We start from the raw sequence: 12,872 nt of genomic DNA, 5'->3' as shown, positions 1-12,872 counted from the left end.
AAAATCTTTGTCTTAATTTATATCCCCAACTTAATTCATACCCAACAGGGTATGAGTGCTCATTTCATTCTACCCTCACCAATGGAGTCTATTCACAATGTAAACAAACTAGACCCATGGGAAATAATACCTCTTTTGTCTTCTTTTCATTATTAATGAGTTTGAACATTAGTAAAATATGCAGTAGGCATTTAAATTCCTTATTTTGTGAATTGACTGTTCATGTATATATTTTTCCCATTTACCTGTTTAAGGTCTTAGTGTTTCCTATTTCTAGTCTTTGTCCTCACACTGTGCAATATAAATACTTCTATCTCAAATATGTACTTGTATACATGCATCTTTGCTGTAAGACTGTGTTTCTATAAGGGTAGTGACCCCATTTTATTTATCTGTGAGCAACACCGGACACATAGTAGAGAAAATGCATGCTGTTCTTCGCAGGATTATTCTTAGGATTAAATGAGATGACCTAAGCAAAGCATTTAACACAGTGTCTGTCACATAGCAGATGCTCAATAAATTATTTTAAGCAATCAATACAAGTTTCATCGTTGAACTAAAGCCACACCATTTCATTTCAGAATTTGGGAAAATCAAGACGAAGTATGTTTGAAAGATCAGTAACCATGCTTGTCCAATTTGCATATTTGGGATTTGAACGCTGATTCTCAAATCTTTCACCGCAAATTACATCAGACTTACATATTCCTGAGATACTAAAACTCTTGAAATTTTTGAAAGAGCAGTATGAATTCTGAACCGGTAAAACCTTTTGGCAACCGACGGATTCTTTTCCCCAGTCTGTAATACCCTGACCTCACACAGATGTCTCTTCTTCCCTTATTTAAGTTTATAGGAAGCTTGTGGTGAACACAGTAAAGCTCAAACAAGCACAAATATACATCACATGATTGCCATTTACTTTCCGGATGAGTTAGCTTTTGTTTTCAGACCGGGGAGGCAGCTGTTCTCGCGGCCACTGTCAGAAAAGCAGAACTAAAGCAAGGAGAGGCAAAGGCAGAGCCCTTGGGAATGGCCAGTCGTCTGGAGGGCTTAAGGCTTGGCAGCGGGGTAGGAGCATTTTGGTTGCTGCCAGGGTGTGAGGGGGAAGGGGGCTGCGGGTGGTTGCAAAACCAGCCCGAAGCAAAAAAAGTGAGGTTTTTTCCAGGAAGACAGCAGCGCTGGGGGGAGCAGGCCGCGTTGGCTGCCCAGCAGGCGGGTGTGTCCAGTACAGGCCGCAGGACGCAGGAGGCTGGGGGCGGGGGAAGCTGCGTCTAGGTCAGCGAAGGGCAGAGGAAGCCGGACACGGACGCAGTCGTCTCCCGATCCCGGCTCCAAGGCTTCTAGCGGGAAACCGAGTCCCGACCTACGGCCGATCTTCAGGAGCCCCAGTCACCCCAGTCACCCCATAACCTCCTCAGGCCTTTCCGGTAAGAAGCGCGGCGCCCTGGGCTTAGAACCGGCATGGCAGCGCGCAGGCGCCTCGTGAGCGGGGAGGCCGCGGACGCAGAAGGAGGGGGCGTGTGAGGCACAGAATGCCTTCTCTGCGCCTGCGCTGTCTGCTCTCCCTAGGTCGGGGGGTAGGGGGGCAACAAACCTTGAGCCGACATCGCGCACACCCTGGATTCCCGGCCGGGGTCGCTCTTCACTCCTTAACGCGGCGTCTCGTCAAGCCTCACAGAGCTCCGCAGGGGTGTGGGGAGGTAAGAGCCCCCTGGAACAGGCGTCTTGGCCTCTCCTCACCCCTGCTGCCCTCGGGGAGGGGGCGGGGTGACCGCTGGTCGCGCTGCCCTAGGCGCTGGGTCTGGCCCTCCTGTTCCTCCAGGGGCCGAGCCTTGAGCCCCCGACCCATTCCTTTTACGAGCCCCCCTGAGCTGGCTGGGAAATAAGGACTCTCAAACCTCGCGGCTCCTCGGTAAAGCCTGTTGGGCCGGACCAGGCCAGGATGGCAATCACGGCCGCTGTTTGCCGGGTCCCACCCACCCGGGCCTCCAGGAGTGCTGGGCGCTGCCGGGGGAACAACCCCCAGGCTGCAGCGGATGAAGGGAGAAGAGCCCCCAGGGCCGCCTGTCCCTCCAGGGAAGGGGCTGAGCCTGCAGGAGGGGCTGTCGCTCCCGAGGAGTGAGTGGTAGCCTCTGCGCTGAAATGACTCTGCCCCCGCAGAGGAATCTGTCACCGCCGCCCGTGCTCTAGCAAAGCCCATTCTCGCACCGACGCATTTTCTCATCGTTTTAGACCAGAAGGACGCGCTAGTGTCCCTTCGTCTACCTTTTCTTTAGTACCTTTGAAAAATGGTAAAAGATGATCTAACTTTTAAACTATAAACTTATTTGTACTACCGTGACTGCATGATACTATATTCCAGACTAAGGGAGTTCTTGTTAGTTTGACTCGTGTGGAAACCAGCCCATACATTTGATAACTTAATATTTTTCCTTTAATAAAATAGGCAGTTTGTTGATCGAATTAGGTTCCTTAATTTATTATTTTGAGCTTGTCTTTTGAACTGGCACAAGTTCAGTGGTTTGATCTAGTAGAACTATATACAATTTTTCACCTAATTTCCCTTTTTTCTCCTCTGGATATTAAACCGCATGTTTAGTGTAAAAAAATTAAATATAATAAAGAATAAGGAAAAATAATCAACTTTAATTCCATGTTTAAAGGTAATCAACAATAGTTAATTTTGAGTTTTCACCTGAGTCTTTTTTTTCCCGTGGCATTTTCTTAATTGAAATAATGAGATTTTATATACAGTTGGATTGCCTGCTTTTCTTGCTTAAAATTATATTTTAAGCATTTCCCCATATTTTTAAAAAGCTTCACAGACATGACTTTATGATTTTTGATTACACAACTGATACATGAGCAAAGTGTCTTTTGAAACAGTTACATTACAGATAAATATAAATTCCCTTTTAATTATCATCCCCAGTTATAATATTACATAATATGATGGTATCACAGTTTATTTAATCCAGTGGGTCTCAGGAGCCCTTTATACACTTAAAAATTATCGAGGACTAGAAGAGTTTTTGTTTTCTAATGCAGTATATATATACCATTTTAGAAATTAAAACTCAGAAAATTAAAAAATTTTTACTTATTCATTTAAAAATAACAGTAACCCATTATATATTGAATTAAATTATATTGTTTAAAGTAACTATATTTTTAAAAAAAATTTAGTGAGAAAGATGGCATTGTTTTACATTTTTAGTAGGTCACTTTAATGTCTGGCTTTATAGGAGACGGCTAGATTCTCATATTTGCTTTGCCCTTCAGTCTGGTGCGCTACCTTGTTTAAACTGAAGCATACTAAGAAAATCCATCCTTGCACAGATCGGTATTTGGAACAGAAAGGCCCTCACCCGCCGAAAGCTCTTGGGGTCTTTAGGGTTCCTCAGACCACAGTTTTAAAAAGCTGATTTAATCATTCTTGTATTGATGAGCTGTTAGGTTCTTTGCAATTTTCACTATTACAAACATTGCAACATTGAAAGTTCTTTATAATGTGTTCTTGAGCCTAAGTACTAGTGTTTCTCTAGAAGTGGAATTGCTAGGCCATAGAGTATATACTTAAAAAAAAAAGTTTTGATAGACATAAACATCACTTATGATGCCTACATAATTTTCTGTGTCCTAATATCGGTGTTTAGATTGTTTCAATTAATGATTTTGCAAAATATCTTTGCATATTTTCACTTGTTTTGGATTATTTTCTTGAATTTATGAAATGAGAATCGTTAGATCAAATGTTAGGAATCTTTTTGAATCGATTGATGCATATTATCACATTGTTCCCCTGAGTGAGTATACCAGTTTATTTCCTATCAGCCGTGTCTGAGATGCTCTTTTTATCAAACACTTACCAACATTGAGTACTTTTATTATTAAAAAGATCATATTCTGATCTAGTAGGCAGTGAATGGTATGTATTCTGATTTGTGTTACTTTGGTAATGCAGGTTGTACATTGAATGTTTTTTCATAATCTTACTAGTTATCTGTTCATATTGTTTGCCCATTTATGGTCCAGTGTCCAAGTGTTTTTCTAACAGATTTGTATTATCTTTTTACATTATAAGGATACATGCTATCATTTTTTTTGAAGGAAAGGAACAAAATTATCTTTTTTCCTGTTTATAGAAGTAGTATATTTTTGTTAAAAAAATACTATAAGAACATGTAATATAGATGTTATGCTTACATAATCTCAGACACCATTGTGAAAAGTTTGGTGTTTTCTCCTCTGTATTTTTTTTTCTTGTGACTTTGCTAATACTATAATTTTTTTTACAACTTATTTGTAAAAATGGATTTGTACTATGCATGAAGTTTTACAATTTGATTTTTTTGTCTTTTAGCATTATATATTGGATATTTTTTCATGGAAGTACATAGAACTATGGGCAAAGTTTTTTCAGAGTGGCTTTAAGAACACCAATTGTGACCTTTAGTTATCTGATGTCAGGCTCCTATCCTCTTCTATATTCTCTTCCTAGGTGATTTCATCTATTAACAGCTATGTGCTGCCAATTCCCAAATCTTTATCTATCTCAGACTTCTCTCCTGCATTCCAGATCCTTATATTCAACAGCCTATCGGACATCTCCCCCAGAATGTTCTCAAGGTACTTCAAACACCAGTCCAAACGTGCACTCGTGTTTTCCCTCAGTCCTGCTCCTCTTTGTATTGCCTGTTATGGTCAGTGCTACCTCTGTCTACCCAGTCACTAGCGATGGCAACCTGTCAGTAATCCTAGCTTTCTCCCTTGCTTTCACTCCCCAAAAGTTCCCATTCTTTAGCCGCTTTTTTTTTTTTTTTTATTGCGGTACGCGGGCCTCTCACTGCTGGGGCCCCTCCTGTTGCGGAGCACAGGCTCCGGACGCGCAGGCTCAGCGGCCATGGCTCACGGGCCCAGCCGCTCCGCAGCATGTGGGATCTTCCCGGACCGGGGCACGAACCCTTGTCCCCTGCATCGGCAGGCGGACCCTCAACCACTGCGCCACCAGGGAAGCCCAGCCATTACTTTTTAGTGCTGAATAATAGTCGATTGTATGGATGTACCACAGTTTATTTATTCATTTACCTACTGAAGGACATGTCAGTTGCTTCCAATGATTTTTTTTTAAGCACCCAATTCACTGCATTAAACACCTTCTTGTTGAAAATACCTAGAGTAGTTTTTATTTCCTGCACTTTACCCTGATATACAAGAGAAGGTGTCTACTAAGATAGAAAGTGTTCGTGTGGAGTAGAAGTCACAACAGAATGGGCCCCAGCTCAGAAATAGGTTTACCTGACCATTGATTTTCTAATTTATATCTTCATCATGTTAGTTAAACTCCTCAGACACCTCCACCTTGTTCTGTTCCCTATGGGAACAGCCGCTTTTATATGTTTCCTTTCCATCTGCCCTGTCTCAGTTCAGGCCCTCATCATCTCTCACCTTAACCATTTTAGGAGTCTCCTTACTGTTGGTTTTGTTGTTTTCTGACAAATCTTCCATGTTGTTGCCAATTTGGTTTTACTCATGAAGAGATTTTTAAAAATCATTTTTGCAGAGTAAATATTGTAAATATTTGTTTATAAAATTATGAATACATAAATGGCCAAGTGAGTAAAGATACTACCTAAAACAAGTTATCATATGCACACATAAATAAACTTCCTTAGAATAGGGAATATATCTTATATTTCTTTTGTGTCTTCTGTACAAGGGTAGATTACTGGCACAGTAAGTAAATCTTGATTGAAATGGGAAGTATGTGCAGTTTAATAAGATTTCATGTCAAAAGATTTCAATGTCATACCTTTTACAAATTGTTAGATTATATTATTATTTAATTATCCTACCTTGTTTTGTATCTTTTAGGTGACTCAAAGAACATAATAATTACTAGTACATTGCCATTTACATAGAAATACTTTTTAAGTAGATATTATGTAATAAATTCTATAATTTTTAAGAAAAATTATTGGGCTTTTTCTAATGAGAACTGTTTCTACACCTTTGAGTTCTGTGCTTTATTTTTTTAAAAATACATTTTGTATTCACAGTTCCTTTATTGCTTTTTGCTATTATATTTATTTTAAGGTAATATTTATGTTTATCAAAGGGATACCTGTACATAATTTAAAGAGTCAAATAATCCTACAAGACTTACAGTGAAAAACAATAGCCCTCTGCCCTCATCCTTCTCTCCCTGAATCCCACTCTACAGAAGCAGCTTTTCTAATTGTTCCTCTTTGGAATCACAAACACAGAAAATAACATGAGTAACTATTTTCTCAGTTCTCCCAAGGGTGATTTATAACTACAGTAGACCCTTGTACAACACGAGTTTGAAGGGCAGGCCCACTTATACGCGGCTTTTTCCAGTAGTAAATAAATACTACAGTACTACACCATCCTGCTTGGTTGAATCCATGGATACAGACAGGAATCTCACTTACTGAGGAACTGTGGATACATAGGGCTGCCTGTAAGTTATATAGGACTTCGTGAAGTGTCAGCACCCAAACCCCATTGTTCAAGGGTCAGCTGCAGTAACACTTCAGATGCACAGGAGAGATGTTAATTCATTACGTAAAGTGGATGCCTTAGGGGCATCAAGGCTTAATTCTCTCACAGAACCCTTACTGAGAAAGGCTGCCCCACAGTCAGCGACTATTTAACTCTTCCACCTCTAGGTTTTTAAATAACCTGCTCTCATATACAGCTATTTCTCCTCCCTACCCCCATCCTACCATAGTTTTAGACGTGATTTACCAACTTCCTATTATAGAAGATGGAAATTTATGTTTTTGTTTTTGTTTTTGTTTTGCGGTACGCGGGCCTCTCACCGTTGCGGCCTCTCCCGTTCCGGAGTACAGGCTCCGGACGCGCAGGCTTAGCGGCCGTGGCTCACGGGCCCCGCCGCTCCGCGGCATGTAGGATCTTCCCGGACCAGGGCACGAAGCCGTGTCCCCTGCATCGGCAGGCGGACTCTCAACCACTGCAGCACCAGGGAAGCCCGGGAATTTATGTTTGTTACACCAGCCTCCACGTTTAAATACTGCACTTCTCCCCTCCTTTATATTTGCAAATTAGTTATATGTTAATTTTTAGTTAAATTATTATTTAGTGTTTGCATCATTTATGTAAATATTGTGTACAGCTGAGCCAGGTAGTATATTGTGATGATACTTCCTTTCTTATATAATTCTGTGTTTTTCCTAGAGTTCATAATCATCTTGGTTTTTTAATATATCTTTTCATATCTTTTATTTAATGTATTAACAACCTTTCAGGCAAGATGTGTAAATCTCCTGTTGGTAGATTCACACACATCAGATTATCTGTTTGTTTATTTTGCAATATCTTTCCTGTAATTGTCTGTCACCCTGCCTCCATCTTGATGGGTTGCTCTCTAGGCCTGTTGTACAGCTATCTTCCTGAAGTGTCCTTTTATGCTTATCTGTGAATTTCATTTTTCTCTGCCCTCTGTGGGATAACCTGTTTCCAGGATGTCAGGTCTTTTTTCTTTCTTGGTGTCGCCTTCATGTTGGCAAAGTACATCTTCTAGTAGTTTCCTGAGAAAGACTGAATGGGAGGCAAATTTTGACATACCTCCTTCATTATGTGTGTGCATGTATGTGCACATGCATTTCTTTACTTTCCAGCATTATAAGATACTCCATGCTCATCTTGTATATTTCCTGTCCCAGTCTTAACAATCAGCGATTTCTCCAAGGAGCCTTGGTTCCTTTTGTTGGAGAAACCAAGATCTGGGCACTAGTGTGCTTATTGCCACTAAGACGTCTTGCTTTTAGGCCCTTTCAGCTGATGGAGCAAGAGATATGGTTTATGCTAATATCTACAAATATTTCAAACAAAAAATTATTACAAATGTGTAACCATCTGTGTCCATATTAAGCTAAACATGAATTTATACTGATGTCTCCAACTCAAATTCATTACCACATGGATCATTCTAGCTTCCTCCCCTTGCTTATATGTAACCTTCCCCTCCAAAAGTGGAAACCTCACTCCCACCATCAGCCATCCATTTATTTAATTTCATTTCCAGCATATGTGTATGATGGTTTCAGAATTAACCTATACCCCCAGGAGAAACAACTTTATCAACTAGAGTACAATGCTTGTGTTGCCTTTAGACTCCACTTATTTCCGAAGGTAGAACTTTATTTCTCTACCCCCTTCAGCATGGTTGTTTTATACATTCGTAATGCATTTAGACTTTTTTTCACATTCTGCATTCCAACTGAGTCCCCCAACCTTCTAAACATTTTTTAAAATTTGCGTACATTGAGGTTATACTTTGTGTTATAAAGTTGTATGGGTACTGACAAATGCTTAATGTCTTGTATTCACCATTATAGTATTATACAGAATAGTTTCACCACCCTAAAAGATCCACTTTGCTTTAGCTGTTCAGTCCTCCCCTACTCCAGAGCACTGGCAATCACTGATGTGTGTACTGTCACTCTAGTTTTACCCATTCCAGAATGTCATAAAATTAGAATTGTACAGTATAGAGATTTTTTAGACTGCTTTCTTTCACTTAGCAATACCCATTTAAGATTCATCCATCTTTTTGTGGCTTGATGGTACATTTCTTTGTATCACTGAATAATGTTCCATTGCATGGATGTACCAGAGTTTATTTAGTCGTTCACTTACTGAAGGACATCTTGGATGCTTCCACATTTTGGCAGTTATGAATAAAGCTGCTATAAACATTCACATCTCAGTTCTTATGTGGACATAAATCTTTAAATCAGTTGGGTAAATACCCAGTATTATGATTGCTGGTTCATATGGTAAGACTATGTTTAGTTTTGTGAGAGACTGCCAAGGTGTTTTCCAAAGTGGCTGTACCATGTTGCATTCCTATCAGCAATAAATGAGAGTTCCTGCTGTTTGGCATCCTTGGGGCATTTGGTATTGTCAGTTTTTTGTATTTCAACCATTGTAATAGATATGAAGTGGTATCTCATTATTTAAATCTGTAGTTCTCTAAAGATAAATGATATTGAGCATTTTATCATATGCTTATTTGCAAATTTTATATCTTTTTAAATTTTTATTTTAGAGTATAGTTGATTACCAATCTTGTGTTAGTTTCAGGTGTACAGCAGAGTGATCCAGTTATACATATACATGTATCCATTCTTTTTAAAATTCTTTTCCCATTTAGGTTATTATAGAGTATTGAGCAGAGTTCCCTATGCTATACAGTAGGTCCTTGTTGGGCAAACTTTATATCTTCTTCGGAGAGGTATCTGTTCAGAACTTTTGCCCATTGTTTAATTGGATTGTTATCTAATTATTGAATTTTAAGAGTTTTTTGAGGACTTCGGACACAAGTCCTTTATCAGTTATGTGTTTTGCAAATATTATCTCCCACTCTGTGGCTTGTCTTCTCATTTTCTTAACAGTGTCTTTTTCAGAGCAGATTTTTTTTTAACTTCAATAATGTCCAACTTATCAATTTTTTTCTTTCATGTCTCATGCCATTGGTGTTATATTTAAAAATTCATCACTGGGGCTTCCCTGGTGGCGCAGTGGTTGAGAGTCCGCCTGCCGGTGCAGGGGACATGGGTTTGTGCCCCGGTCCAGGAGGATCCCACATGCCGCAGAGCAGCTGGACCCGTGAGCCATGGCCACTGAGCCTGCCTGTCCAGAGCCTGTGCTACACAACGGGAGAGGCCACAGCAGTGAGAGGCCCGTGTACCGTAAAAAAAAAAAAAAAAAAAATCACCAACCCAAGGTTATATAGATTTCCTCTTATGCTTTTTCAAGAAGTTTTTAGAATATTGCATTTTACATTTAGTCTCATCCATTTTATTTTTAATTTATTTCTTCTTCCTGTTTCATTGAGATAAAACTGACATACAGCACTATCTAAGTTTAAGATGTACAGCATAATGATTTGACTTACATACATCATGAAATGATTACCAGAGTAAGTTTCGTGAACATCCTTTATCTCATATAGATACAAAATTAAAGAAATAGAAAAAAATTTTTTTCCTTGTTATGAGAACTCTTAGGGTTTACTGTCAACAGCTTTCATATATAACATACAGCAATGTTAATTATATTTATCATGCTGTACATTACATCCCTAGTACTTATTTATCCTATAACTGATGTTTGTACCTTTTTGCTACCTTCATCCAGTTCCCCCTCCCTCCACCCCCTGCCTCTGGTAACCACAAATCTGATCTGTTTTTCTGAGTTTGTTTGTTTGCTTTTGAAGTATAAATGATCTACAGTACTATGTTAGTTCCTGGTACATAACATAGTGATTTGATATTTCTATACATTTCAAAATGATCACCACAATAACTCTAGTTACCATCTTTCACCATACAAAGATATTAAATAATTATTGACTGTATTCCCCACCCTGTACATTTCATACCCATGACTTATTTATTTTGTAACTGGAAGTTTTTACCTCTTAGTCTCCCTCATCTAGTTCTCTCCTCCCCCCATCACCCTTCCCTCTGGCAAGGGGGATTTGTTCTTTATATATATGACTCTTTCTCTTTTGTTGTGTTTGTTCATTTGTTTTTTAGATTGTACATATAAGTGAAATCATATAGTAATTGTCTTTCTCTGTTTGACTTATTTCACTTAGCATAATACCCTCTAGTTCCATCCATGTTGTTACAGATGGCAGTTTTGCCATTTTATTTCCATATGTCTTTGTTCTCTTTGGATTGATCTTGTTTGGGACTCTCTGTGATTCCTTGATTCTGTGGGTTCTGAATGTCTGTTTCCTTTCCCAGGTTAAGGAAGTTTTCAGCTATTATGTCTTCAAATATGTTCTTTGCCCCTTTCTCTCTCTCTTCTCCTTCTGGAACTCCTATAATGCAAAGTTAGTACACTTGATGTTGTCTTAGAGGTCTCTTAAGCTGTCCTCTTTTTTTTTTTTTAATTCGTTTTTTCTTCTCCTGTTCAGCTTGAATGATTTCTACTACTCTGTCTTCTGGTTCACTGATCTGTTCCTCTGTATCATCTAGTCTACTGCTGATTCCTTCTGGAGTATTTTTTTTCTTTCAGTTATTGTATTCTTCAACTCCGTTTGGTTCTTTATATTTTCTAGTTCTTTGTTGGAAACTTCCAACTTCTCACTGTGCTCATCCATTCTTTTCCTGAGTTCTTTGAGCATTTTTATTATCATTACCTTGAACTCTTTATGAAGTGGATTACTTATCGCCACTTAGTTCTTCTTCTGGGGTTTTATCTCGTTCCTTCCTTTGGAACATATTCCACTGTTGCCTCATTTGCCTAATTCTCTGTCTTTATTTCTGTGTATTTGGTAGGTTGGGTATGCTTCCTGATCTTGGAGAAATGACCTTATGTAGAAGACGTCCTATGATGCCCAGCAGCATACTCCCCTCTCATCCCCAGGCCTATCTGCTCTAGGGAGTGCCCTCTAGGTGGACTGCATGGGCCCTTCTGTTTTGTTGGGGTGACTGCTGTGGGTGTCCTGGTGGGTGTGGCTGACCCCTTGTCTGGTTTGGTTGCCATGCCCTGAGCAGGGCCAGGTCCTGACGTGACTGGCTGCATGGCCTGTGGTGTCCCAGTCCTGATGCTAGACTGCTGGTGGGCAGGGCTGGGTCATGAGGTGCTTGGGCCAGCACTAGTGCTGGCCATTAGTGGGCGGAGCCTGGTCCTGAGGCTGGTGTTGGCCTGTTGGCGGGCAGGGCTGGTTCCTGACATGGTTGGCTGTGAGGTCTGGGATGTCCTGGAGCTGATGCTGGCCTGCTGTTGGTTAGGTCCAGATCCCATGGCTGATAAGCCAGAGGGAGGATTCCAAAATGGCGCTTCTTGTCACCAGTGTCCTTATGGTAGAATGAGCTCCCCAAAATGACTGCTGCCAGCATCTATGTCCCCAGGGTAAGTTCCAGTTGCCTCCTGCCTCTCCAGGAGTCTCTCTAAGATCAGCAAGTGGGTCTGACCAAATCTCCTTTCAAATTACTGCTTCTGCCCTGGATCTCAGAGCATGTGTGATTTGGTGTGCACACTTTTAAGAGTGAAGGCTCTATTTCCCCCAGCCCTCTGGCTATCCTGAATGTAAGCCCAAAGCCTAATGTTTTAGGAGGCTCATTCTCCTGGTGTAGGACCCCCAGGCTGGGGAACCTGACATGGAGCTCAGGCCCCTTGTTCCTTGGGGAGAACCTCTGCAGTTGTAATTACCCTGCTGCTTATGGATCACCCACCCAAGGGTATGTGTCTTGACTGTACCATGTTTCCACCTCTCCTCCCCATCTTGTTGGGGTCCCTTCTTTATATTAAGTTGTAGAAGATCATTTCTGCTAGTTCTCATCAATAGTTGCTCTTTAAGTAGTAATTTTGGTGTGCCCACGGGAGGAGGTGAGCTCAAGGTCTTCCTATTCCTCTGTCTTAGCCACTCCCCCTCTATTATCCATTTAAAATACATTCTTATGTAAGGTGTAATTCTTGCAGTATTTCATACTTTTCATTATTATTATATTTGTTATGGTGATCTGGGATCAGTGATCTTTGATGTTACTACTATAACTTGCTGAGGGCCTAGATGACGATTAGCATTTTTAGCATAAAGAATTTTTTAATTGAGGTGTGTACATTGGTTTTCTTATACATAATAGTATTGCACACAATAAACTACAGTATAGTGTAAATCTTTAAATCATTTGGACAAATGCCATATAACTTTTATGTGCACTGGGAAACCAAGAAATTTGTGCAACTCACTTTATTGTGATATTCACTGGTCTGGAACCAAACCTACAATATCTTCAAGGTATCCTGTATTGTGTTGACTGTTATAGGTCCTTTGCCTTTCCATATACACTTTAGAATCA

The 12,872-nt window shown here is 40.2% G+C and overlaps 1 protein-coding gene across 9 annotated transcripts in view; it reads left to right on the top strand.

The window, feature by feature from the left end:
- Nucleotides 1-767: 767 nt before the first annotated feature.
- ZFYVE16 (zinc finger FYVE-type containing 16) overlaps nucleotides 768-12,872 on the top strand; it is a 56,816-nt gene continuing 44,711 nt past the window's right edge. For 3 of the 9 annotated variants that reach the window (XM_027100730.1, XM_027100729.1, XM_027100724.1), the window contains exon 1: nucleotides 1,537-1,706. The gene's annotated coding sequence lies outside the window, so the exon portion shown is untranslated. Of the gene's footprint in view, nucleotides 1,434-1,504; nucleotides 1,707-12,872 lie in introns of those variants that run through there. The other 6 variants (XM_027100725.1, XM_027100732.1, XM_027100731.1 and 3 more) reach the window with 6 other exon arrangements.

This window comes from Aethalodelphis obliquidens, unplaced genomic scaffold (assembly GCF_003676395.1).
Source record: "Aethalodelphis obliquidens isolate GAN/ISIS:26980383/991018 unplaced genomic scaffold, ASM367639v1 scaffold4, whole genome shotgun sequence".
NCBI classification, from domain to species: Eukaryota; Metazoa; Chordata; class Mammalia; order Artiodactyla; family Delphinidae; genus Aethalodelphis; species Aethalodelphis obliquidens.
This window is presented reverse-complemented; position numbering and strand designations above follow the sequence as displayed.